The sequence below is a fragment of the Chiloscyllium plagiosum genome, unplaced genomic scaffold (genome assembly GCF_037043375.1).
Source record: "Chiloscyllium plagiosum isolate Xiang-an unplaced genomic scaffold, Cpla_swu_hap1 HiC_scaffold_46, whole genome shotgun sequence".
NCBI classification, from domain to species: domain Eukaryota; kingdom Metazoa; phylum Chordata; class Chondrichthyes; order Orectolobiformes; family Hemiscylliidae; genus Chiloscyllium; species Chiloscyllium plagiosum.
Genome location: NW_028270184.1, coordinates 55,001,929 through 55,028,430, shown reverse-complemented (window position 1 = coordinate 55,028,430; position 26,502 = coordinate 55,001,929).

Sequence of the window (26,502 nt, the reverse complement as noted above, 5' to 3'; positions counted from 1 at the left end):
AATTTTGTTCTTACTAATAATTGATTTATGAGTGGAATCCGCAATAGTGAAACCACGTATCAGGAAAATCTTGTTTTATTCCAGAATAAGTGATTGGTTACAGAGTGTTTGTTCAGTTTGTTAGTGATTTGTTCACTGTTAAAATTAGAATCATAATATGCCTAGAGTAGGGAAGCTGGCCCTTCAGACGAACAAGGACCACATTGACCCTCCAAAGAGTAAACCACTCAGGTGCTTTCCTCTATTAACTATATTTACCCCTGACTAATGCACCTAACTTACTCATCCGTGAACACTATGGGCAATTTAGCATGCCCAATTCAAGTAACCTGCACATCTTTGGATTGTGAGAGGAAACAGGAGCACGTATTTGAAACCTATGCAGACATGAGTAGAATGTGATAACTCCACATAGACAGTTGCCCGAGGCTGGAATCAAGCCTGTGTCTTTGTCACTGTGAGGCAGCAGTGCTAGCCCCTGAGCCACGGTGCCACCCCTCAGCAGGCAAATAGTACTTGTTAATTACAGAGTGCGTGAAAGGATTACATTTCATTGAACCACTCCTTTATACCAAACTGGGTGTCAAAAAGCAGGTGGGTTACATCACTTGTCACACTCCCTTACCACATTATAAGGCGAGGAAACCTTCGCTGGGTGCATTGCATTTAATTATCAGATGGATGTTGACCTCCACTTCATAATATTATAGAGAGTTCGAGGTGGTCAAGTGAATGATATATTGATATAAGGAGCATAGCAGGAAAAATGTGTCTGTGTTTGAATAGATTGGTGGTTTGAATGGCAAAACAGTATATTATTCCAATGGAGAGATTGCAAAGCTGAGGCACAGAGGAATCAGGCACCTGAATCACAAAAAATAAACAAGTTGCGTGCACATCATAGGGAGACAATATAAATTTTCAAACCTTTTGAAAGAGAATACATTCAGGAGGAGGGAAGATATTCTACAGTTTTGCAGGGTATGGTGAGACCACTTCAGGAGAGCTGAGGGCACAATTATATGAAAAGCAGTCCAGAGAAGATTTACTCAACTGATTCCTGTGAAGAGCATTTACCTCTGGAGGAAACATTGTCAGATTGGCCTTGGATCAGTTGGAGTTTAGGCAAATGACACATGATCCCGTTTAAACCCATATAATTCTGGGTACTCTATTCAAGTTGAATGCTGAAACAATATTTCAATTTGTGCGAGAGATTTCCAGAAATGGATGGACTGCTGGAAACTGGAGAATATCGCAGTGAAGGAGTTGGTGATTGTTTTAAACATCTGAAAGGGTTCTGCGTCTGTGGGAACTCTCCTCCCAGAGATGGATGGAAGGTAAGACATTGAATATTCTTAAGACACAGGCAGACAGTTTATCGTCTAAGAATTATGAATTAAAGTTATAAGGCGTAGCAGGAATGTGTGTTTCAGGCCACAGTCAGATCATCCATGATCTTATCACATGGTGGACTTGGTTCAAGTTGTCTATTCGCTTATTCCTGATCTTAGTTTCTACGTTTCTATTGCCTTTAGATACTGACAAATAATGAAAGCATTCCCAAACGCACAAAGACTCTCTCTTTCAGAATGATGAGCATAACTTGCAAATGTGATTTTTAAGCAGCACTGCGAATGCATTCGTGGAAGTTTTATGGAGTTACAGAAAGATCAGATGCTTAGGTCAATGTAAAAGTCTCATTAAAACTACGTTAGAAATCAGATCGGTTAGAATGGGTGCCTTTAATAGTGCAGATTCCGTTTAGTTGTTCTTGTAAGGTGAATTCCGTTGGCAAGACCAGCATTTATTGCCTGTGTCTAATTTCCATTCAGAATATGGTGGTGAACCCTACTGATCATCGTGTTGCAGAGAGAGCCACAGTAGTCTTAACAAGTGACAGTGAAAGGACAATGATATTGATTCAAGTCAGGATGCTGTGTAACTTTGGAGATTATATTCCACACCACATGATGGTCACAGCCATGGAAATAGTGGGACTACATCTTCAGTTCTCAAAACTTTAATTCATAAAGCCGTACGGCATACAGCCCAACAGATATATGCGAGCCAAAAGCCAACATACTGCATTAATCTCACTTACATTGAGATTATAGCCTACTCTGCCCTGGCACTTGTATTGATGGATCAGCTGCTTCTTAAATGCTGTGTTATCTTGTATTATCTGTGCCTGAGTTGTCAGTTAGTCTTTTATTTTATGCGTGAAATGGTTTCTACAAATAGATCACACAACGTCAGAGGCAGAGACTGACTTATTAGATCAATAAAAATATCTGCATTGTTCAATAATTATTAGCAAATTTAGTTTAAGTTTTAATTCATGTGGGATTTTAACGGAGGTAGACTAGCATTAATTGCCCTTGAGAAGCCCCAGTGCAGTTGATGTCGGTAATTCACAGTGTTATTGGGACAGAATCTGAACAGTGCACCTTGTGTGTCAAAGTTGCAGCGAGTCAGTATTACTGACCAGTAATGCAGGCAGTGTTTAACTAGCCGCCTGCTTTCCCCTCGACAACAGTTGTTGCATCTGTACTCATCCAGGCACCAGAGGGTCTTCCTTTTCACTCTCTGCCTGGTGCCATGTAAATAATAGACAGATTTTGGGGAGCTTTAGGAGGTGAGCTACTCAAAACAAAATTACTAGCACCTGAAATACTGTTTTTCCATGGCCAGTACAATTGAATCTTTGAGCAATACTTATACACTGGATATTTGTCTTTGGATATTGATTATGTCACTGATATCAATAGAAGGCTTGTGGATTCTCTCCTATTTGAGATAATTACTGCCTGGTCAAATTAAAGAATTTTTCTTGTTTGCCACTCATCAGCTAAACCTAAATAGTGTCCACATATTTCGGAAGAGGGACACAGCCTGTTCCAGTACCTGAGGATTTTGAAATGATGCTGAAGAATGGGTTTGAGTTCTATTGGGACACTAATGTTTTTCTACCCACTCAAAGGGGCCTGTCTCAAATACTAACATTCTGTTTGGAATCACATGTTCAAGTCAAAGAAACATGGAACCGAATCAAGAAAACAATTAGCAAAATCATCGGACCATGCATGTTGGGTTGGGGTGGGGTGGTGAATGCTGTGATGACCAACCTGCAGGCTATCACTGGAAAACTTGCTGTTTGTCAAAGCAAATACATGTGAAGGAACTTATTATGCTTCAGAGAAATAAGGACATTACAGCTTGAAATCTGTATTATAGTGAAGGAAAAGCTATATCCATCTTATTGCTGCAATTATAATGGGGGCAGTCAGCTGGAATACTGTCAGTAGTGTTCCTTTGTTCTTTAAACTTCCACTGAATGGAACAGCTATTCATCTTGTGGCCTTAAACACCTATTCAACTTTCCCTGTTGCAAAGGAATACCGAGCAAATTTATCCCCCCTTCATAGATTGAGTACTCTCTTGTCTTGTTACTTCGAACGTGCATCACCTCACATTTATCAGTGTTACATTTTATTGGGCATTGTTCTGGTCATCTGAATAATCTGTTTATACCCTCATGCAACCTAACCCTTTCCTCCTCACTGTGAACCACCCAGCTAATCTTTGTGCCTTCCACACAATTGTTTATCATTCCACTGCCAGCATCTTCCATATTCTCACCATCATCATTTATGAATATCACATACAAACCTTGATTTTCTTCCTGTTATCCAGATGGTATTCACAGAGGAAGAATTAAGAATACCAGTCTCTTGCTATTCTTATTTTGGTTTATTTACAGAGTGATGTATTTAAGGCCTTTTATGAGGGAGCCAGAAATAGCATTTTGAACACAGACCGGAACTCTCCTTTTACATACGATCTGCCACCTCTGCATAATTTATTTATAAAGTTTGTAAATAATTTAGGATGGACTAGGAGTTGGCACTTTGCAGTGGAACATTTGTATTTTCCGTGACACTGAAGTATGTCTTTTGTAACATTTCCAGCGATAGTCAGAGCTGAAAAAATAAATCTGCAGGATTTACGGACTCATTCATTGTTTGTTTGAAAGAGAGAGTGTGATGAGGATAGAGATTCAATTCAATTGTATCTAATTGACACACTGCCGGAGTTCAAATCATATTCTCACGTCTTCCTTGAATTGGAAGCAATTTATCAGAACAAATGGCCATTGTTGCACATACTGTAAAAAAAGTTTAAGAAACGTTGAGGCACCACACTCGGCGAGAAAAAAAAATGTCGTCTGCCCTTGATGGAGATACAAAAATTCAGAATAACTGTACAATCTGAACAAGAATCAATTGATAGAAAAAACATAAAACAAGTCTTTTCTTAGACCATGACCCTACCATTGCACGTCAGGACATTGTATCAACTACGATAAGTGATCTAACTTCTCCTGGTGATCCCCTCCCCGGACACTGCCCTCCCAAACCCCATCCAATGCCAAGCTGATAGCCCTCTGATAACACAAGTTGCGTCCATCTCCTCCATAAATCCACAAACAGGATGGCCCAGGCAGACACATTGCTTCAGTCTGCACCTGCTACAAACAACTCATCTCTTCCTACTTTGACTCAGTCTTCCCTCCTGGTCCAGTCCCTGCCCAACGTTCATCCGTGATTCCTCTGACACTCCACACCAATTTCAGAATTTCCATTTTGCAGGCTCCATCCACCTCTTTCCCATGGATGTACCATCCCATTACACATCCACCGCCCCTCCCCCCCCTCCCCCCCCCCCCCCCCCCCGCCACACACACACCCCTCCCACGAGGATGGTCTCATGGTTCTCTGTTTCTTCCTGGAACAAAGGCCTGAACTGCACCCAACCCCTGCTACACTCCTCCAACTGGCTGACCTCGTCCTCACTCTCAACAACCTTTCTTTAAAACATTCCCATAATCACTCTAACCTTGCCTTTCCTACACATCTTTTATCTCTTCTGGTGTATCTTGTACCCCAGCTCCTGACCACTGTTTGGAGCCCTGTACAAGACTCCAATTATGTTTTTTTCACCTTTTAGATACCTCAATTCTACCCACACAGATTCCCCATCTTCTGACCCTACTTAATTTCTTACTATTGATTTAGTTTTAATTCTTATTAATAAGGCAACCCCACCTCCTCCGCCCACTTGCCTATCATTTCAATAAGATGTGTATCCTTGAATATTCAGCTCCAAACCCTGATTCCCTTGCAGCCATGTCTCCGTGACGCCCGCCTGGTCATACCTGCCAATTTTGATCTGCACCACAAGCTTATTTATCCTATTCTTTACACTGCATGCATTCAGATATAACACTTTCTGTCCTGTATTAACTGTTCCTCTTCACACTGTCATTCGCTTGTTCAGTGTGCTTGAAGTTTGATTGCTAACAATGTCCATTTTCTTTATCATATTTGTGTCTGTGTTGGAGATTTTAATAACTTCTCCTGAGTTCTGCACTCTTACCTCCTCCTTTAACTCGGGTTTTCTAATTTCGCCAATATCTGACCTTCCCCACCTCGCCACATTTAGTTTAAAGCCCTGTCTATAGCCCTGGATGTGCAATCCCCTCGTACTCTTGTCCAAGCACGGTTCGCATGAACACCACCCTATTGGAACAAGCCTTTGCTTTTCTGGTACGGGTGCCAATGTCCTATGACTTCAAACCCATTTCTCCCACTCCAATCTTTGACCGCACATCTACCAGCTTAATCTTATTGACCTTGTGCCAATTAGCACGTGGTTAAAGTAGTAAGCCAGAGATCATAACATTTTGGGTTCTGCGTTTTTTATTTTTGTTCCGAGCTCTTAATAGCCCGGAGCAGAAGGTCTGCATTGGTTTTATCTATGTCGTTGGTCCATACATGCGCCACGACCACCGAAACTTTACTCTCCCACTACAACTTCCTCTGCAGCCCAGATAAGATACTCCAAAATTCGAGTCGTGCTGGAAATGCACATCAGGTCAGGCAGCATCCGAAGATCTCCAAAATAGATGTTTCGGGCAAAAGCCCTTTATCAGGAATGAGGTTCGGAGCCTTGAGCGTGGAGAGATAAATGTGAATGGGGTGGGTTTGGGGAGAATGTAGCGGAGACTTTAGTAGGTGGATGGAGGAGGTATATCCAAAACACGAGCACCCGCTATCGTTATTCTATTTAGCTCGTGATGAATTTGTATTTTATTTATATTTAACTGTTTTTATATCTGTGCTTATGCAACTTTTAACCAGTAGATGAAGAAAATTCAATTTAAGGCAGATTCATATTTCGGAGAATCCCAATTAGCCAATCAAATCACATCCTTCCTTTGTCAAACTTGCACATTATCTTCTGAAAGAATTCTGACAGACTTGTCAGCGGTACCTCTTTTTGACTAAGTCATGCTGACTCAGCCCTATTTTACTATGCACCTCCAAGTACTGCATTACAAAGACCCAGTTCTTCAGCGAAATATCCCAGGTCAACCCATCTCCAGCTGCTTCATCAATATCCTTCCCTCCATCATAAGCTCAAAAGTGGGAATGTCCAATGACAAATGTGCAATTAATACCCACAACTCCTCAGTTGACATTTAACATAACACTATCAATTAGAGATTGGGCGACTTTAGATTTAGTCCTGTGCAATGAGAAAGTCTAATTAATAACTTTACAATAAGGAACCCTGTAAGATCTGACTGTAGCGTAGTTCATTCTGAAATTAGAGTTTGAAACTTGAGCAAAGGAAACTAAGAGGGCATGAGTGGTAATTTGGCTGATTTGACAAGTTGGTGGCTTGGGCAAATCAGTTAACGCTTTGCCAGTAGACAGGCAATAGCTAATATTTGAAAATATACATCATTTATAACAGATATACATTCTTCAAATACATAAAAGTCTATCTGAAAAGGTAAATCAACCATGGCTAATGAGGCTGGTACAATTGAAACATTTAAATGGCATCTGGATGGTTATATGAATAAAAAGTGTTTAGAGGGATATGGGCCGGGTGCTGACAAATGGGATTAGATTAGATTGGGATAATTTTTACGGCATGGATGAGTTGGACCGAAGGGTCTGTTTCCATGCTGTATATCTCTATGACTCTACTCTCCAGCCTCATTGTAAATAGCGGGCTCGAAAACCCGATTAATGACCGATGTCAGACCAACTGCCTTATGATTTCTTGTCTTATGCTTCCCTTCCTTCCTTGCACAGAGATTTTACATTCCAATTTGCCACTTTCTAGGACTCTCCCTGACGACAGTTATTTCTGAAAATCCACCAGCAGTGCCTCCACAATCTTTTCCTGTATTTCCTTCAGAACTTTGGGTTGTCATCCTTCCAGTCTGTGTGATTTATCCATCTTCAAACATTGCAGCTTCCACAGCACATTCTCATGAGCACTCACCACGACACTCATCTCTCGCCCTTGACTGTCTTGAAGTTCTGGAATGCTGCTAGTTGTCAACCATTGTGAGGGCTAATGCAAAGCACCTATTCAGTTCATCCTCCAATTCCTTGTTCTCCATTTCTCTGCAGCCACACTCATTTTCTAGTTGTCCAATGTTCACCCTTGCATCTCTTCCTTTTCTAGATTTCAACTGAACTCCCGTAGTCTCCTTTTATATGGGGAGCAAGCTTATACGTTCCATATTCTCCAACTTATTGCTTTTTCAAATTATCCTCTGCTGCTAGAGAAAGGCTTCCCAATCCAACAAAAAAGACTGAGTGAGAGTATTCCACGGAATTGACTGCTGAAAGCAACATGCAACTACACTAACCTTGTTAGCCATCATTGGGTGGCACGGTGACACGACTCTGCTGCCTCACAGTGCCAGGGACTTGGGTTCAATTCCAGTCGCTCGAGCCTATCTGTGTGGCGTTTGTACAATCTCCCCATGTTTGCAATAGGAGCATTAACTCCTTTCATCTTTCCACTGTCTGTATTCGTGTTTATGCCACCGACAGTATTTTTGTTTTCGGTCGATGAAGAAATGCAACCGGTTTTCGTAAGAGCGACTCTAGTGCTCGGGCTGCCCTGTGTGGTTAGGAGACCTGCCTGGCCACTAGTGTGAGTGCAGTGTCACTGGTTCCCACTCTATCCCTCTCAGTCCCTCAGTCCATCCATTACTGCATGCGGCCTTTCCTCGAGCCACTCCTGAGACTCCCCAGACCTCATCGCCTGGCACTGGATCCTGCCTATGCAGGACTGTGTACGCAAAGACACTGGGCACTTTCTGATACACTAGTGATGCTGGGTAAAGACCCTGCCATTGAAAGGAACAGAATAACTAAAATCCAATTGAAAAACAAAGCAGAGTAAACGGACTGAATGGCATCCATCTGCTCTATCTCTTTCTGGTCTTTTGGATTAACTTCTATTTATCCTTGTCCATCTGCAAATAGAAGCTCCATATAGAACAAAGAAAATTTACAGCCCAGGAACAGGCTCTTCGGCCCTCCAAGCCTGAACCAATCCAAATGTACTGCCTAAACTTTTCGGTCAATTCCTTAGCATCTGTATCCCTCTGCTCCACAAGTAATCATGTATCTGTCCAAACGAATCTTAAATGAATCTACCGTGCCTGTCTGTACAAATTCCATGTATATGACATCAACAGGCCTTCCTTCATTTAACAATTTGGTCTCTTCCTCGAAGAAATCTATCAAGTTTGTAAGGCACGATCTCCCCCGCAAAAATACCATGTTGCCCATCACCAATAAGCTTATTCCTTTCCAAATATAAATAGATCCTATGTCTCAGTACCCTCACAAGCAACTTCCCAACCACCGACCGCAATCCTAACCTGCAGTGTGACCAGTTCATTTAATACGCTATCTACTAACTCCTCAGCAGTGAGTCCATCCCCAGCTCCAGAGCCGTCATGCGGTCAAACAAGAGCTGCAGCTGGACACACTTCTTGCAAGTGTAAGATTCAGGAACGTCAGACACATTCCTCAGCTCACACATCAAGCAACTCACATGCCACGGATCTGAGGTCCCCTGCCATTGTAGGCTAAGCTGTGTATGAACTAACTAAAAGCAAACAACGCACTTAAGTAAATGAAAAAGAAGCATAACAAATAAAAGCCTTACCTTACAGGGTCTTATCATTCCGGTTAATGGGGGGGGGGGGGGGGGGGGGGGGGCGGGGAGGTGTTCGTGAGGGAGATACACATATAGTATCTTGGTTATCGCCACTGCTCAGATATAAATTAAGCCCGAACCTTCCCGGCAGCCCACGCTTTACGCCTCCTTCTCTCCTCGCCGCGCTGGCAAAATGGAGGCCCGACTCCCGAGATAAGTCCCTTTTTATGCAGGTAAACTTAACCTTCACTGCAGCTCTCGCTTCACTCCTCCTTCTATCCACGCCGCTCTGTCAAAATAGGGTTCGTTGTCAAGCAGTTTTGGTGGAGGTGATAGATATCAGATCCTGTCATCACTGGACTGATTCAGAGAACTCCTCTTTCCCAGTTAATGAAGTCACAGTTAAGTATTTATTATCAAATCTGTCCATTTAAAGAAAACAATTCTTGCCAGAGTAGTACTGAAACGATATTTAAATATTGGTGCGACAATGAGTTTGGGAATTGGAAGGTAGTACAGTCAAATACATGGGCAAAGAGCTGTTAGAGGAGACAGCACTTCCGATATGTGTATCATTGGGATTCCCGGGTCGGTAGGATATACACAAGAAGGACGGGATGGACTTGAACTGTCAGCAATCTCCTGGCAGGCAGGTTTGCTATTGTCACTCAGGAGGGTTTAAACTAGTGTAGCCGTTGGGGGGAGGGGGGACACAGTGGGAACTAGAGCAGTAGGTCCACAAGTACACGACTGAGGCGGGTTTGGCGACAAATCCCAGTACAGCTAAGACCAACAACAAACAGGCAGACGTTACTGAACGCAATGGGCCTGGCAGTCTGAAGTGCGCTGATTATATAGTGAGGACTATGACAGGCAAGAAGGATGAACTTGGAGCTTGGGTGAATACATATAACTGCTATGTTAATATTATAGAGGTTTTTTTGAGAGAGGGACAAGAGAGATGTCAATCCATTCGTCCAGAGAGCATTGTAGAATAGACAGTGAGTGGCTGGAAACAGTTGTTTAATGTAAAATAATTATCCAGCACTTTACTGGAATTGGACAGAGTATGTGATTCAATGTACGGATTGAAGGGAAAGGGAGGAAACTGGAATTGTCTGTTGACAATATTGTCTGTTTTATCGATAGTAGTTTGTAATCTTCTATTAGCTGAGAATAGAAGAGAAGAATTTACATCAGGGAAGCTCAAACTAACTATCAGGTCAGTATCCGATGGCATTGGGCTGAAGTGTGTTTATGTCAACGCAATGATTATTATGGGTAAGGCAGATGAGCTTACAGCCTGAATCAATACATGGGACCATGATGTTGCAGCCATTGCAGGCACTTAGTTTGGGGAGGGACAGGACTGGGCGTTCAACGTTCTAGGGCTTTGTTGTGCTAGACGAGATAGAGAAGGAGGTAAACTTGGTGGAGGAGTTGTATGACTAATCAGAGATAATGTTGCATTTGCACTTAGAGAGGACGTACTGGAGATCTCATCCACTGAGGCAATATAGTACGGCACAAAAATAAGATTGATGCAATTACTGTGTTCGGATTATACGACAGACCATTCAACAGCCACCGAGACTTTGAGAAAAAATGTGTGAGCCAGTTATGGAAAGGTGTAATAAAAACAGAGCTGCCATAGTGAGTGACTTCAACATCCCCAATATTGACTGGGACTCCCTTACAGCTAGTTGTTTAGACGGGGCAGAATTTGTTTAGTACATCCAAGTAGATTACTTGAAATGGTATGCGGATAGTCCACTACAGGAAGGGCCATACTGGACCTCGTATTGGCTAATAAGCCTGGACATTTCAGGGGGATAGCATTTTGGAATCATTTTGGAAACTCCTTCAGTTTTCAGCTAAGAACATCGATAAGACAGGACCTTTTGAGAAACAATGGAATTAAGGTCAGGCAAGTTACATCAGTATCAGGCAGGAGCTAGGGAGTGTTAGTTGGGAGGAGCAGCTATCAGGCAAATCCACATTTACTATGTGGCAACTATTTATTAAATCTTGATTGCTATATCATCAGGCGAACGTCCTCACGACTGTTCGAATTTCAGTCTATTTTATTTGAACAGATATTTCGAGGTCGATGTATACCAGAGAACAGCAAGAGATAATGGATGATTGTGCCCTGTGTCCTTCACTGAACCAGCTTGTCTCTACAGGCACCTAACGTTTTTATTGTGGGTCAGAGAACCTCAGAATTAATAGAGCACAGACGGAAGCCATTCAGTCCTACATACACCCACAAGGTCTCCAAGTACATTATCTGAAAGGAGAGAGAGTTATTGGAGATAGACAGACAGAGAGAGAGAGAGAGAGAGAGAGAGAGACAGAGAGAGAGAGAGAGAGAGAGAGAGATAGAGAGAGACACAGAGAGAGAATTAAATAGAAAGAAAGAATGTGAAGGGAGATAAACAGAGAGGAGAGAAAACGGAGTGACAGAATGAGTGAGAAACGAAGGGGTGTGAAACGGTGATGAAATTGGATAGATCAGGAAACAGCATGAGGAGAAATAGACAGAAGATGGAAGTTTTATTTAAAAATTCCCCTGAACCGCAAGCTCTTTGTCTGGGAGCCATACCCTGTGAACCCCATGCTGATACTGGTTGTGATCCCAGATCATTTATCTCCTTTAATATCACAGCGTTGAGTGGGTGACCGCTAAACAGAATCCAATAGTCCAATTGACTGGTTCCAGAGAGAAAGTGTATTAATTTAAATAGACTGTGCCAACAGTAGCAGGGACTGATCACCCCCTGAGACACTGTGTTAGAGACAGGGCCAGAGAATCTCAGTGAGGGGGATCACTGACAGAGGGGAAATCAGCATCTTAGGTGTGGGTCAAGTAATGACAAAAACGTTTGCACACCACTTCCATGGTTTAGTATACTACATTTCACTTCAGAAAGCTCGATATCATGAGTGTGTTTTAACAAACTTATCTCTTTGTACATTTCATATATTGGTTTGTCCAGATTATCATTTTGTCCCTGTATTTTGTGTTGGAATAAACACATTTCATTTCTGGGGAAGAAAGGACCTGTTCCGATGGGACAGACTATATCGGATCCATGCTGGGACCAGAGTCCGAATGAATTGCATAACTTGGGAGGTAGACATGGATGTAAATGGAATAGGAGTGGTGGTGGGGGGGGGGGGGGGTGGGGGAAACGGGAATCAGTTATAAGGGGAATTCGAATAGCTGAATTAAAAGAGGAAGTAAGAGTGCAGAATTCAGGATAGATTATTAAAATCTCCAGCACAGACAGAAAGAGGATAAAGTATCCAGAAATGGTTAACAAACAAACTTCAAGCACACTGGAAAACGAATGACAGTGAGAGGAAGGATGGTTAATACAGGACTGACGGTGTTATGTCTGAATGCATGCGGTATAAGGAGTAGGGTAAATGAATTCGTGACCCAGATCGAAATTGGCAATTATGACGTGATAGGCATCACGGAGACATGGCTGCAAGGGGGTCAGGATTGGGAGTTAAATATTCAAGGATATGCACCCTATCCTAATGATACGCAGGTGAGCAGACAAGGTGCGGTTGCCTTATTAGTAAGAAATGATTTAAATCAATAGCAAGAAATAACATAGGGTCAGATGGTGTAGAATCTGCATGGGTAAAACTAAGGAAGCACAATGTTAAAGAAACCACAGTTGGAGACTTATACAGGCCTCCAAACAGTAGTGAGGAGCTGGGCCATAAGATTAATCAGGAGATAGAAAAGATGTGTAGGAAAGGCAAGGTTACAGTGATCATGGGGATTTCAATAAGCAGGGGGACTGGGAAAATCAGATTGGTAGTGGATTGTAAGAAAAGCAGTTCATGGAATGTCTACAAGATTTGTTTTTGAGTAGCTTGTGGTGCAGTACACGAGGGAACAGACAATACTGGTTTTAGTGTTGTGCAAAGAGGCAGACTAGATAAGGGGGCTTAAGTTGAAAGAAGCCATGGGGAGCAGCGATCATAACATGGTTGAATTTATTCTGCAATTTGAGAGGCAGAAGATAGAATCAGAGGCAACAGTACTTCAGCTGAATAAAGGCAACTGCAGAGGCATAAGGGAGAAGCTGGGTAGAATTGACTGGGAGAGTAGCCGAGCAGGAAAGACAATAGAACAGCAATGGCAGGAGGCTCTAAGAGTAATTTAGGACACACAGCAGAGATTCATTGCAAGGTGAAAGTGGCATGGTACGGAAGGATGAGGCAACCATGGCTGACGGGGGAAGTCAGGGATAGCATCAAAGCAAAAGAGAGAAGTATATAATGTGTTGAAGGACAGTGTGAAACTAAAGGATTGGAAGCTTACAAAGACCAACAGAATGCAACAAAAATGTATAAGGAGGGAGAAAATTAAATAAGGGGGTAAGCTAGCCATTAAGATATATAAAGTCCAAAAGAGAGGCAAAAGTAGATATTGGAAATGATGCCAGAGAGGTAGTGATGGGGAACAAAGGAATGCCTGAGGAACTTTGCATCAGTCTTCGCAGTGGAAGACTCCATTTGTTTCCCAAAAATTCAACAGAGTGAGGGGGAGAACGGAGTATGGTATTCATCACCAAAGAGAACGGGTTAGAAAACTGAATGGCCAGAATGTAGATAACTCATCTGGACCAGATGGACTACACCCCAGCCTTGTAAGTGAGATAGCTGAAGATGTAGTGCAAGTATTGGTTGTGATCTTGCAGGAATAATTAGAAACAGGAAAGGGAAAAGTGGACTGGAAAATCGCTAACGTGACACCCCGTTTAACTAGGGATTAAAGCAGAAGAGGGAAAATTACAGTCTGATTAACCTAACCTCAGTTGTGGGTAAGACCCTGAAATCCATCGTGAAGCATGCGATTTCTGAATACTTGATGTAGATGGTAAAGCAGGGCAGGATGAAACCTTGATGGGTTCATCAAGGTGCGGTCATACCTGACAAACCCGTTAGAATGTTTTGAGGAAGTATTGAGCAGATTAGGAGAACCAATGGATATTTACTACCCGCAACTCAAGATGTTCTTTGGCAAATTGCTGCACTGGAGGTTAGTGAGAAAGGGGATCCTTGGTGTCAGAGGCAACGCGCTAGCATCGATAGAAGCTAGCAGAGAGTAAGGATAAAATGTGCCTTCTCACGATGGCAGTCAGTGACAAGCATTGTTCCACAAGACTCAGTGTTGGGATCACCAAATTTCACATTGTACAGTTAACGATTTTGATGAAGGATCTGAGGGCACTTTGGCTAATTTTTAGTATTAAAATCACTAGAGTGTGGAAACAGGCCTTTTGTCAAAGTAAGTCCACACCAACCCTCCGAAGAGTAACCCAACTAGACCCATTCTCCACTGACTAATAACCTAATGTATGGGCAAATTACCATACGCAGTTCACCTAATCTACGCATGTTTGGACTGCAAGAGGAAAACAGAACACATGCAGATATGGGGAAAATGTGAAAATGCAAAACTGGCAGTGACCGGAGCTGGGAATCGCACCTGGGCCCCTAGCACTGTGAAGTAGCCGCACTATCCACTAAGCCACCATGACACACACAGCCAGGTGTTCAGACAGAAAAATATATGAAGAGGGTCAGATAGCATTGAAGAGGTGGAGAGCTTGCAGAAACGTGATCCACTGAATCTCCTCAACTTCCCACACCTCGGTATTTGAACCCCACCCTGCCGACCACAACAAGGATAGACCCCCATGGTCCTCAACTTCCTCCCCATCAACCTCCAGATACAAGTCATCATCCTTCACCATTTCTGCCACCTCCAGTCAGACCCCACCACCAAAGATATATTTCTCTCCCCACCCCTATCAGCATTCTGCGGAGACCATTCCCTCCATGACTCCCTCATTAGACCCATGTCCCCACCCCCCACCAAGCCATCATCCACTCCCGGCACCTTCCCTTGCCATCCCAAGTTGTGTAAAACGCGCGCCTACACGTTCCCCCTGACCTCCATCCAAGGCCCCAAAGGATCCTTCCACACTCCGTAGACATTGTACTGTGTCCATTGTTCCCCTTCTCCTGCACATTGAGGAGACCAGATGTCAAATTTTCGAACGTTTCAGGGAACATCCCTGGCACACACACACACACACACACACACACACACACACACACACACACACACACACACACACACACACACACACACTCACAATGACCCCACCGCCCTATGGCCGAACACTTTAACTCTACCTCCCAATCTGTCAAGGGCATGCCAGTCCTGGGGCTGCTTCACTGTCAAACTCAAGCCAACCAACACCTGGAGGAACAACATCTCATCCTCCACCTTGGGACCGTCCAACCACACTGTATCAATGTCAATTTCACCAGTTTCCTCAACTCACCTTCCTCCACCTTATCTCGGATCGAACACTCCAACTTCGGACTGCCCCTTTGAACTGTCCAATCTCTCCATCTTCTCTGACCTTCACGATCACAACCCACCTTCGTCTAACTGTCGTCTGCCACTCTACCATCCCGCGAGCCTCACACTCCTATTTATCTTTCAGCCACCTTCCGCCCACCCCACTCGCTCCTGACAAAGAGCTTATGCCTAAAATGTCGCACCTCCTGCTCATTGGATGCTACCTGACCGGTTGTGATTTTCCAGAACCACACTTTTGGACTGTGATCTCTAGCATCTGTAGTCCTCCCCTTCGCCTGCAGAAGGATGTGGGCAGGTTGGGAGATTGGGTAAAGAACTGCTCGATAGAGTATAGTGTGCGAATGTGTGTGGTCGTGCTTCTTGTCAGAAAGACAAGAGGAATGGACTATTTTCAATATTAGAAGTAAAATCAGAAGTCTGAAGTGCAAAGAGACTTTGGAGTTCTAGTCCAGGAGTCTCTCAAGGTGGACTTGCCGGTTGAAAGTAGTTAGGAAGGCATATACATTGATGCATTCATGTCAAAAGGGTGTGAATATAAAAGCAGGGATATACTTCTGAGGCTGTATAAGGCTCTGGTCACACTACATTTTCAGTATTGTGCCCAGTTTTGGGCCCCGTATCTCAGGAAGGATGCACTGGCACTGGAGGATGTTCAGAGAAGATCCATAAGAATGGTTCCAGAAATGAAAAGCTTAACATATGTGGAACATTTGAGAACTCTGGGTCTATATTTGGTGGAGTTTAGAAGGATATGTGGGGATGTAATTGAAACTTACAAAATACTGAATGATGAGGGCAGAGAGGATGTTGGATGTTGGAAAAATGTTTCTATTGATAGGAGAGACTAGGACCCAAGGGCCCAGCATAAAGCGAAGACCTTTTAGAACAGAGATAAGGAGAAACTTCTTTAACCAGAGAGTGGGGAACCTGTAGAATTCAAGGCCACAGAAGCTGTAGAGACCTGGTCATTAAGTATATTTAAGACTGAGATCGATAGGTTCTTGATTGTCAAGGAGATCAAGGGTTATGGGGAGAAAGCGGGACAGTGGCGTCGAGAAGCTTAACAGCCATGATCAAATGGCGGAGCAGACTCAATGGGCTGAAAGGCCAAATTTATGCTCCTATGTCTTCTGGTCTGACGGCTAAAGTTGGCTGTCCTCTTCCCTCACTATAGGTGCGTCCTGAATCTGACCTTATGATTTATAAAGAGGCACGTTCCAATACTGATAACTGGCAGTATCATTATCTCTCCCTTCAGTCTCATCTGCAATTTCCTCCAATTCTCTCTGATGTCTGTCCCCTCCACGATGTCATAATCACATAGTAATTGAAGTCCAATAAATGATACTTCATCATAGTTCATTGACATCAATTACATCAACAGAATGACACTCACTTGCCCCTTCTGATCCTTGAATAACAATCTGAATTGTATTTATCATGGACAATTCCCTGTTAACATATCCATGCAGTTTGCCTGTTATAATCCATGTTGTTTTGAGCACCTTTTCCCACCAGATTATGGACTATAAAAGTTATCTCAGCATTATAATCACTGATCAATAATTTCAGGCTGTACGTTTCCATTTATAAATGACGAAACTGGTTTATGTTCCAATAGTCCTCTGTCATTACTCCCATATCCAAGGCAGATTGAATGATTACACACAAGAAATCTGCTATCTCCAACATCCTTTCCCTCAGTCACTCCCGCATTTCTCATGTTGAATGTGTAAGTTTTAAACGTTATTTTGAATTTTAATAAAATCAATATTGAATTGAAAAGGGTTAACTGGAGCTTTTTGTTCGCCGACTGTGATTATTGTCAATCTCTGTGGATCCTAATTCTCCCAGTGGAGGTTTCCATCGATAAACGATAAATGGGCTCTGTCAAAGTGTTATGCCATAGTGTGAGAGGGAGCATCACCGACAGCACTAACAAGTATCAGCACCCCCAGAGAGAAGGGATGGAGAGATCAGAATCTGAGAACATTAGACTTGAATGTTCCAACAATGGACAGGAGTTTATCCTTTGGTCTTTACTTTCTTTCTCAGCCTTGGATATCATTATCATGGGGGATCCAGGGTATCCTTTGGATTTTTCAAGGTGGTTATTATCCCATCCTCGCTATAGTTGGTGTTGCTAGTAAGTCATTCTCTTTGACTGTTAAACTGGTTTAAACTGAATTTCTGCTCATGATATGTTAAATTTAGAAAATGGAAATCAATGTCTTTACTTCAATCAAAAAATCCTTTCCTTGTAAATTATATAGAGCAAATTACTATTTACAAATTACTCACTGATATGCGAGAAGGAACCAGACTGCTCTCAAACTCCATAATCCTTTCTGTCCTGCACAGATTTACATTTCCATATCCTCCCCACATACCAATCCTGTCTAATACCACAATTATGATATCCCAGTCTCCTCCTCAGCCTCAGTGCAACTGCTGAATGAACTGTCGTTTGTGTTTTTGTTAAATCCGATACAGCTGTTTATTCAAGTCTCTTCAAATCACGTGTCCGTTACAAAATAATTGCACTTGAGATGTTTACCTTATTCTCTGCACAGAATCTGTCAGATGTAAGACAGTGTATAGTACTCTAGTCATTGACTCATAATCTACTGCCATTGAATAATAATCCATTGATATCTAATGAAGGAAATTGATATAATTAAAATGAAACCATTATCATTTGTGAGAAAAAGCCCATCGGCTTACTTCATGTCCTTTAAAGAAGGCAATGGTCATCCTTTCCTGGTCAGGTCTCTGTGTGACTGCAAACTCACAGCAAAGTAGTTTACTATTAACTGTCCTGTAGAACAGCTGAACCAGCCACTCAGTTTTATATCGGTATAAAATGCTGGCCTGACCAGGGCTGCACACATCCCGTGAGGGAAGAACAAATGGAAAGATAGCTCCTTCCTCTGCCTGTTTACCATTCTCCCACAGTTCATTTCCATCCAGGTAGGTGACCATACCTTGTTCTAAGTGTATTCTATCTCTTTGAAATTCTTCACAAGAGTGATGTTCATCTCCATCTCTGGTGTTGGCTTTATTGATGTTGATGTACAGACGGAAGGAACTTGTAAATTTAACGTCAGTCTCAGGGCTTTTTCACACCACAGGAAAGAAACAGAGAAGGCAAAGTGAAGGAATAGACTTATTGTGATCATCCCTGAGAGTGTTGTTGAGGCAGTATTTATGGTATTGTGGGAAGATTTTCTCTCCTTTATAAGGGAATGATCTCCTCGTCACAGAGAAAGTGTGAAAGAGTATCAATAGACTAATCACTGGGATCATGGTACCATGAGGATTGAGTGAAGATTAATCTGTAGCGCTGTGAGAGAATAAGAGGTGATTGCATTGCAACTTGAGGGGAATGGACTGGTTCAGGAGCTGAAAGGAGAAAAAATGTTCTGAAAATTGTCTGATCTTCAGTGACCATCACAACTTCTGTTCTTATGGTGGAGGAAAGACATTGATGCAGCAGCCGGAGATGTTTGTGCAAAGGAAGCTACCCTGAAGATCTCCTAAAGGAATGTCCTGGGATTGAAAGGATTGATGTCCACAAACCACGAACATCTTCTTTTGTGCTATGGACGGCCCAAACCAGAGGAGGTATTGTGGTTGATTCCCGTTCAATTTATTTGAGTCAGCGTTCCTTGATACCATCCTGAGTCAACACCTGCCTTGATATCAGGGTCTATCACTCTTAGCTGGGCTCCTGTGTTCACCTCTATTGAACATATCAATAGGTTATTGTGTCTGTGTGGGGACTGTTTTCTTCTCACAAAGGCTAGTGAATGTCAGGAACTATCTGGACGAGAGAGTTCGGGGAGGTAGATCACTGAAAGTATTTACAGAGGAGGTAGATTGTTTTTTGCCCTCAATCACTTAGTTGAGGGATGTGAGGAATTGGGAATTGAATAGGGTTAATGCCAACAGTGGATCAGCCATGTAGTTATACAATGGCACCGCTGGATTTACCGTATGAATTACCTGATCCTGTTCCTTATGTTCTCATATTCTGTAACTGGAAAGTTAACGGTTGCAATTTTTCTGAATGCTCTGTCATTGATGTTGCAGTCCGAGAGAGCAAAGTCTTTTGTGTATCATCTCTGAGTAATGTCTGTGGGCTGTATTCACAGTGAATATGGGTCCACAACATGACCAACAAATGAACCACAAGGTTCAGAGAGGAAACACTCTGTAAAGAGATCAGAGGCGTCTTTCGAACCCAGCTTGGATTTCCCAAAACATTTTCCAACCCTCACCAAACTGTGTGTGTCCGTCTGGAGGGACTGAATTATATCCTATGTTACTGTGACCTCCATCTGCTCCTGTGTGGGGGCTAAATAGAACATTGGAACATTTGAGTGAGGAGCAGGAGTGGATCATTAGCCACTCTGTCACTGCTGTACCAGGCACTAAGTTCGTGGTTGATCTGGTTGTGGACTTAGCAGCACTTTTCTGTTTGAGCACCATTTTCCTTCATTCACTTGTCTGTCAAATATTTAACAGACATAACTTTGAATAAATGCAAACACCTAAACATCACAAACTTCTGGGAAAGGAAATTCCCACTTGTACAGCTCTTTCAGAATTTCTCATTTGTGTTCCAACCAATGTTACAGGGTCACTGATACCTTTGTCAGTCACATTCCTTCACTGGTTACGACACATTTCAAAGTTTAGTGATAAGGCTAATGATATAATTGTAAGCCTGGCTCATCTGCAAGAAAAATGTGACAAACGCACAAACATGCACCTGCAAGCACACATGAACACACACATTTTAAGACAAAACAGAAAATTGAAAGCTTTCCAGAGTTTCATAATAACTGAACTCTTAACAAATGGAAGGATGACTGAGTGTCCCAAATGTTATTCTGTCCTCTGAAGTTCTTCCGCTCACACAAGCTGCTATGAATAGGATATCTCCCTGGAACAATTGAATTTGGTTCATTTCGCTTTGCATCAGATAGTAGAAAGATGCCAAAGAATCTTTCATCACGAAACCTCCACGATTGGTAAAGATGATGCAATTTATTTTTCTCTTGTCAGGCGGAACAAAATGAGACTGAGACGAAGTACTAGGCTGCTGCTTCTGAGGCAGGTAACGGTTTTCTCCCTCCCTGTGTTAAAATATGCAATAATGTTAAATGAACACCAAAATGGACCATGTGTGATTTCCTTGAAATTTCTCTGGAATGGATGAAAATGGGCTATGTGCAAGTGCATCATTACTGCTGTTGTACACAGTGCCTTTTCCTTAGCAAAAATACCCCAAAATTCCAGTTTACAATTTGATGGAATGTTTATATGTGCCTGCATCATTTTAAGAAATCTGTTGATATTTTCATTATATCTGCGTTAAAATCAATGTTACGGCACACGTGAAGCCGTTCTGCTAATTTAAACCAGACACACAGAAAAAAATCACAGCGCCTCATAGTCTGTAAAAGTGTGAGTGACAAAGAACGACCAAATCTGACTATTTATAGTTCGTTCTTTAACTCCAAGAAAATTTCAGAACATTAAGCAGCAACTTTCTACACTGTAATCATCCTTGTCTCATCAATTTATCTACTTTCCACTCTACAGCAATATACTGATCCGGTAAAACCGATTGAGATTTACAAAAACAAATGAGTTTCAAAACCCCAAGCGAGTTATGTCGATTTGCCTGTGAATCTTCCTCGGTAGGGTTTCCTGGGTCTTTTCTTCGGTCTTCTGCTGCACAGATTTCATAGGTACAGGTAGCTTTCAGAGAGCGAATCTGCAGGCAGTCTGCATTTGTTAGTGCTCTTTGCTGCTCTGGCAAACTGTTCAAAATGCCCGATGTTATACCCCAAAACATCGGATTGTCGCAATGGTTTGATATTGTTAAAATTCTAATTCGTTTGGATTTTGATTTCTTGGGGCGTACGTTAAACTGATTGGCCAAATTCTAATTTATTGTATACCATAGCACTCACCCCAGCAATTTGTTTCAGCCAAATGTCACTTTTTAAAAACGTTTCAGCACACTCTGTTAAGTCCTTGCCAGCTTTCACTCTGTTTAAAAGGCTCAGTGCACGCCTATACATTCACAACAATCAACACATCTTATTCTTAAAATTTATTCCGCAGTTTTAAACACCCTGAAAAGGGAAAATATGTATCCAGCTGATCGTTCTCAAAATCGCAGATGGTTCAAAAAGATTTCTCATCCAATACTGAAACTTCGTATCAAAAGGGCTTCCAGGAACGTGTGTACAGAGAGCAGGAGAGTCATGTTTCGGGCACATTTCCGATGAAGGGCTTACGCTAGAAATATTGACTTTCCTGCTCTTCGGATGCTGCCTGACCTGCTGTGCTTTTGCAGAGGCACACATTTCGACTCTGACCTCCAGCATCTGCAATCTCCCTGTCCAGATGCAGTTAAACATTCCTACAATTAAACCCGATACTATTTCCCAGAAACAACAACTTTCCAAACCGCTTACTGCATCTGCAGACTAAATTCATGGGTTAGGGGCAGCAGTTGGCCATTCGGCTGCACCATTCAGAATGCTCATGGCTGATCCGAGTGTGTGCGACTATCCAGCTCCTGTCTGTTCCCAATAAGCATTGACTCTCCTGTGCACCAAAAATCAGTCGAGCTCAGCCTTGAACATCTTCAATTACCGTGTCTTCACTGCTCCCTGAGGATGAGGACACCACAGAAGAAACACAACACTAGCGTGAAATGGACATCCTTATTTCATTGCAGGACCCGTTAGTATAAAACTGTGTTAACCTAACATCAAATCGCCACCTTTCTTGAAACATAACGACAGAATAATTAGTAATAGACAAAATCCATTCAGCCCACTAAACCTGTCCAACATTATCCCTGACGCTTTCCAATCAAATATGTATTAAACTCATTCTCCGCTCCTGTCCCAGGAAGAGAATACCAGATAGCATAACACCACACGAGCACTAGAAAAGGAGCAGAATTAGGTCATTCGGCATATCGAGTCTGAATGCCATTTCATAATGGATTAGAGGTTTCTCAACGTCATTCTACTGACTTCTAACACTGGATACCCTTATTCATCAAAAACCTATCTATATCTGTCTTATGGACTCACGTATCTGTGTCTCTGTGCGTCTGCATGCGTGTGTGTGTGTGTTTGTTCATGCGTTTGCATGAATGTGTAATTGTGTGTATACATTTATCCTTCCGTGTATTGGTCTCTGCGTTTTATCTGTATTTATGCCTGTTTGTGCGTGACTGTATATGTCTCTGTATGCATCTACATGTGTGCTGGTCCATTTCTGTGTATGTGCAGTGAGTGTTGGTATATTAGGGTCTTTACATATTTCTCTAAATATTTCTGTGTCTGTATCTTTTTGCAATGAGATATTTTTTGTTTTGGGAGGGAGAGAAGTAGTGGAACAGACAGAGCGGTTAAAGTGAATATTTACCTCCATTGAACAGTGTTTCTTACTCAGTTGTTCGGATGTGGATATTACGGAATCTCCACACGATTCACTCCGGTCCACTCCGACTTGTGCCAGTGTCCTCCCAACATGGCGGGAGATGGGGGGCGGGGGTGAGGGAACGGATATCGGGCACTCGACCACCAGGTTTGTACCTTTCTGTCCTATTCCAGACTGTTTATCCTAGAATGGGAGAAAAGGTAGGGGGCAATAAGCTGTTAGTACTGTTGTAGATGGTGATGGGAGGGGGGGGGGGGTGGTGGTGAATGGTGAGGTGTCCAGAGGGAGTCAGTTCACAGTGGAGAAGCCATAAGGTGTTATTAGTGTGGTGGTATTGAGTATGCGACAGACAAAATGATGGAAGGAAGGTGCTGAATTCAATAGTGAGAGTGATAGTGCATGAAACGTATTTGGTGATAGAGCATGAGCCTTGTTCGGGGGTAGGTGCTATAACAGATATACAGTGAGTGTGAGACAGCAGGGAGAATATGATGACACTTATCCTGGCAGGACGAGGATACAGAATGTCTTGTATTGCTGGACATTTCTTCAGATCATTTCAGCGTCAAGGTGAGGCCTCCCCGAATTTCTTGTCCAAGTCTACCACTAATAACGCCACAAACCCTGTCCCTCAGATTCCACAGAATCAGTTTGGAAGGATCTTAGCAACGAGAAACAAACATTGGTGTGTTATGTCGTCCAAAACTCTCGTGCAAATTTTGTGCATCTTATGCTCTGGAAATTAGATGTTGTGAGTGCTGCAGTAATACTGAAATATCTCAAATTGCATCGAAACTGCGTTATCTTAGTGACTGCTCATGCTGTGAAAAATAAATTCCACAAGTGTGTATTAGATAGTTTGAAGAGTATGTTCTGATCCAAACTAGAGACAAGGTTATTTTGGATTTGGTGCTGTGTGGTCAGAAGGACTAATTAATAACCTTGTTCTGAGGAATAGTGACATTAATATGGTGCATTTCACATGGTGTCTGCATACAATATCGAATGTTTGAACGTTATGGTCAAGCATCATGGAAGCCTGGAGGCTCGAGGGTCAAGTTCGCTCCAGTGATTTGGGAAAATACGATATAACATTCAGTGGGAGACAAGCAATGGTTATTAGAGTCATAAAGTCCTAAAGCATGGAGACAGACCCTTTGGTCCAAACTGATACATTCCGATCTAAATGCCTATCCACACTAACCCCATTTCCCTGCCATTGTCCAGTATCCTTCGAATCCTTTCCTATCCATATATTTGTCCAAATGTCTTTTAAATATTGTTAATATACGCGCCTCAACCACTTCCGCTGCCAGCTGATTCCATATGTGTACCAGCCGATGTATTAAAAAACGTTGCCCCTCAGGTTCCCTTTTGTTCTTTCCCCTCTAACTTTAAGCTGATGCCCTCTAGTCCTTGATTTCCCCAACCCTGGGAAAAAGACTGACTGCACTTACACTATCCATGCCTCCCATGATCTTATACATTTTCTGTAAGATTTCCCTTCAGTGTCTTACAGTCTAAAGAAAAATGACTTGGCCTGTCCAAACGCTTCCTACAACGCAGACCACTAAGTACTGGCAACATCCTTTTGAATTTCTTCTGCATTCTTTCCAGTTTAATCACATCCGTTTTTGGAGCAAATTGAACAAAGCCGAACACAGTACTCCAAGTGCAGTCTCACCAGCGGCCTGTATAACTCCCCAACTTCGATGTTCAATTCCCTGACTGATCAAGGCCAAAAGACTTGTTCATTGCCGTCTCGCTGTGACTCTACTTTGAGAGAACGAATACTTGAATTCCAAGGACCCTCTGTTCCATTACACTCCTTAAGGTCCTGCCATTCACCATGAAACTACTACTTTGAATTGATTTTCCAAAATGCAAGACCTCACACTTGTCTACATTAAACTCCATTTGCCATTTCTCGGCACACTTCCACAGCTGACCAAGTTCCTGCTGCAATTTCTGATAACCTTCATAACTGTCCACGATACCGCCTACTTCAGTGTCATCAGCAAAATTACTAATCATGCCTTGTACATTCTCAACAAAAGCATTGATATAGGTAACAGCAATCGTCCCAGCACCGACCCCTGAGGCACTCCACTTGTCACAGGCCTCCAGTCCGACATGCATCCTTCCACTATTACCCTCTGCTTCCTACCATCGAACCAATTGCGTGTTCAGTTTGCCAGATCCCTCGGGATTCCATGCGATCAAAACTTTCAGAGTAGCCTATCCTGTGGAATCTTATCAAAGGCATTTCTGATATCTATATAACTACGTCGACCACCCTGCCTTCGTCAATATTCCAGGTCACTTCATCAAATAACTCTAAAACATTTTCAAGTCATGACATCCCACGCACACAGCTATGCTGACGGTTCCTCATCTAACTCTGTCTTTCCAAATGCATGCATATCTTATCTCAGAGTCTTCTCAAGTAACTTACCTATCACAGTTGTTAAGCTAACTGGTTTATAGTTCGCAGGTTCTTCTGAAATCCCGGCACAACATTCATTCCCCACCAGTCTTCCGGGACTTCATCCGTGCCTAACAATAATGCAAAAGTATCAGACAAGGCCGCCCGCAGTTTTTTTTCTCTTGCCGATTGAAGTGTTCTTGGATATATCTCGTCAGGACCAGGAGATCTATAGAAATGCTGCAAATTCTGGAAAATACGTCCATTTCTTTCAGGTACAATCACAAAAGAAAGGAGAAAGTGACTTAATGATGGTGAACAGAACAAATTAAAATTTATATTAATCATAGAAAGTGACTTCAGAAGAATTCCAGACATGGTGGAAACCTGAGAATTCTCAGAAATTTGTCTGTGTGGAGTTTGCACATTCTCCCCATGTCTCTGTGGGTTTACTCGGTGCTCCAGTTTCCTCCCACAATCCAAAGATCTGCAGGTTAAGTATATTAACCATGCTAAACTGTCCCGTAGTCTAAAGGATGGGTAAATAAGGTGCATTAGTCTCGGCTAAATGTAGAGTCGGAGGGGAATTAACAACAAAACCATTTTAGAGCAATACACGCCAAACCTTGGGTTGAGGGGCCCAAATGCAATATTCCAAATCTGCTGATGGCACTAAACCATGTTGGATTGTGAGTGGGTGAGCAGAATGTAAAGAAGCTCCAAGGTGATTGAGACAAGTGGAGTGAATCGGAAAATACGTTGCAGAAGGCGAGCAATCGGGAGGGGATGTGACGTTGTGCACTTTGGTGGGAACTTTAGAATGGCAGCCGATCAATTGAATAGGGATTGGTTGAAAAATGTTGATCTTTCAAGAAACTTAAGCTGTATATTTGGTTCCTTCTGTGCAGACCTGCGAAGGTAATGCAGGGCTGTTAGTTCTGAAACCAAAAGTCAATATTGGGAATGGCACTGACACACTGACCAGTGTGCATAGACCCACGAAGTGGGTAGCTGTAATATTGAAAAGAATAGGAATACCCTGTACACCAGTCACTGAAAGCAATATTGCAGGAGCAGAAAGCAGTTCGGAAGATAAATGCTTATTCACCTTCATTTCACAGGGTGTCTTATTGCAGCT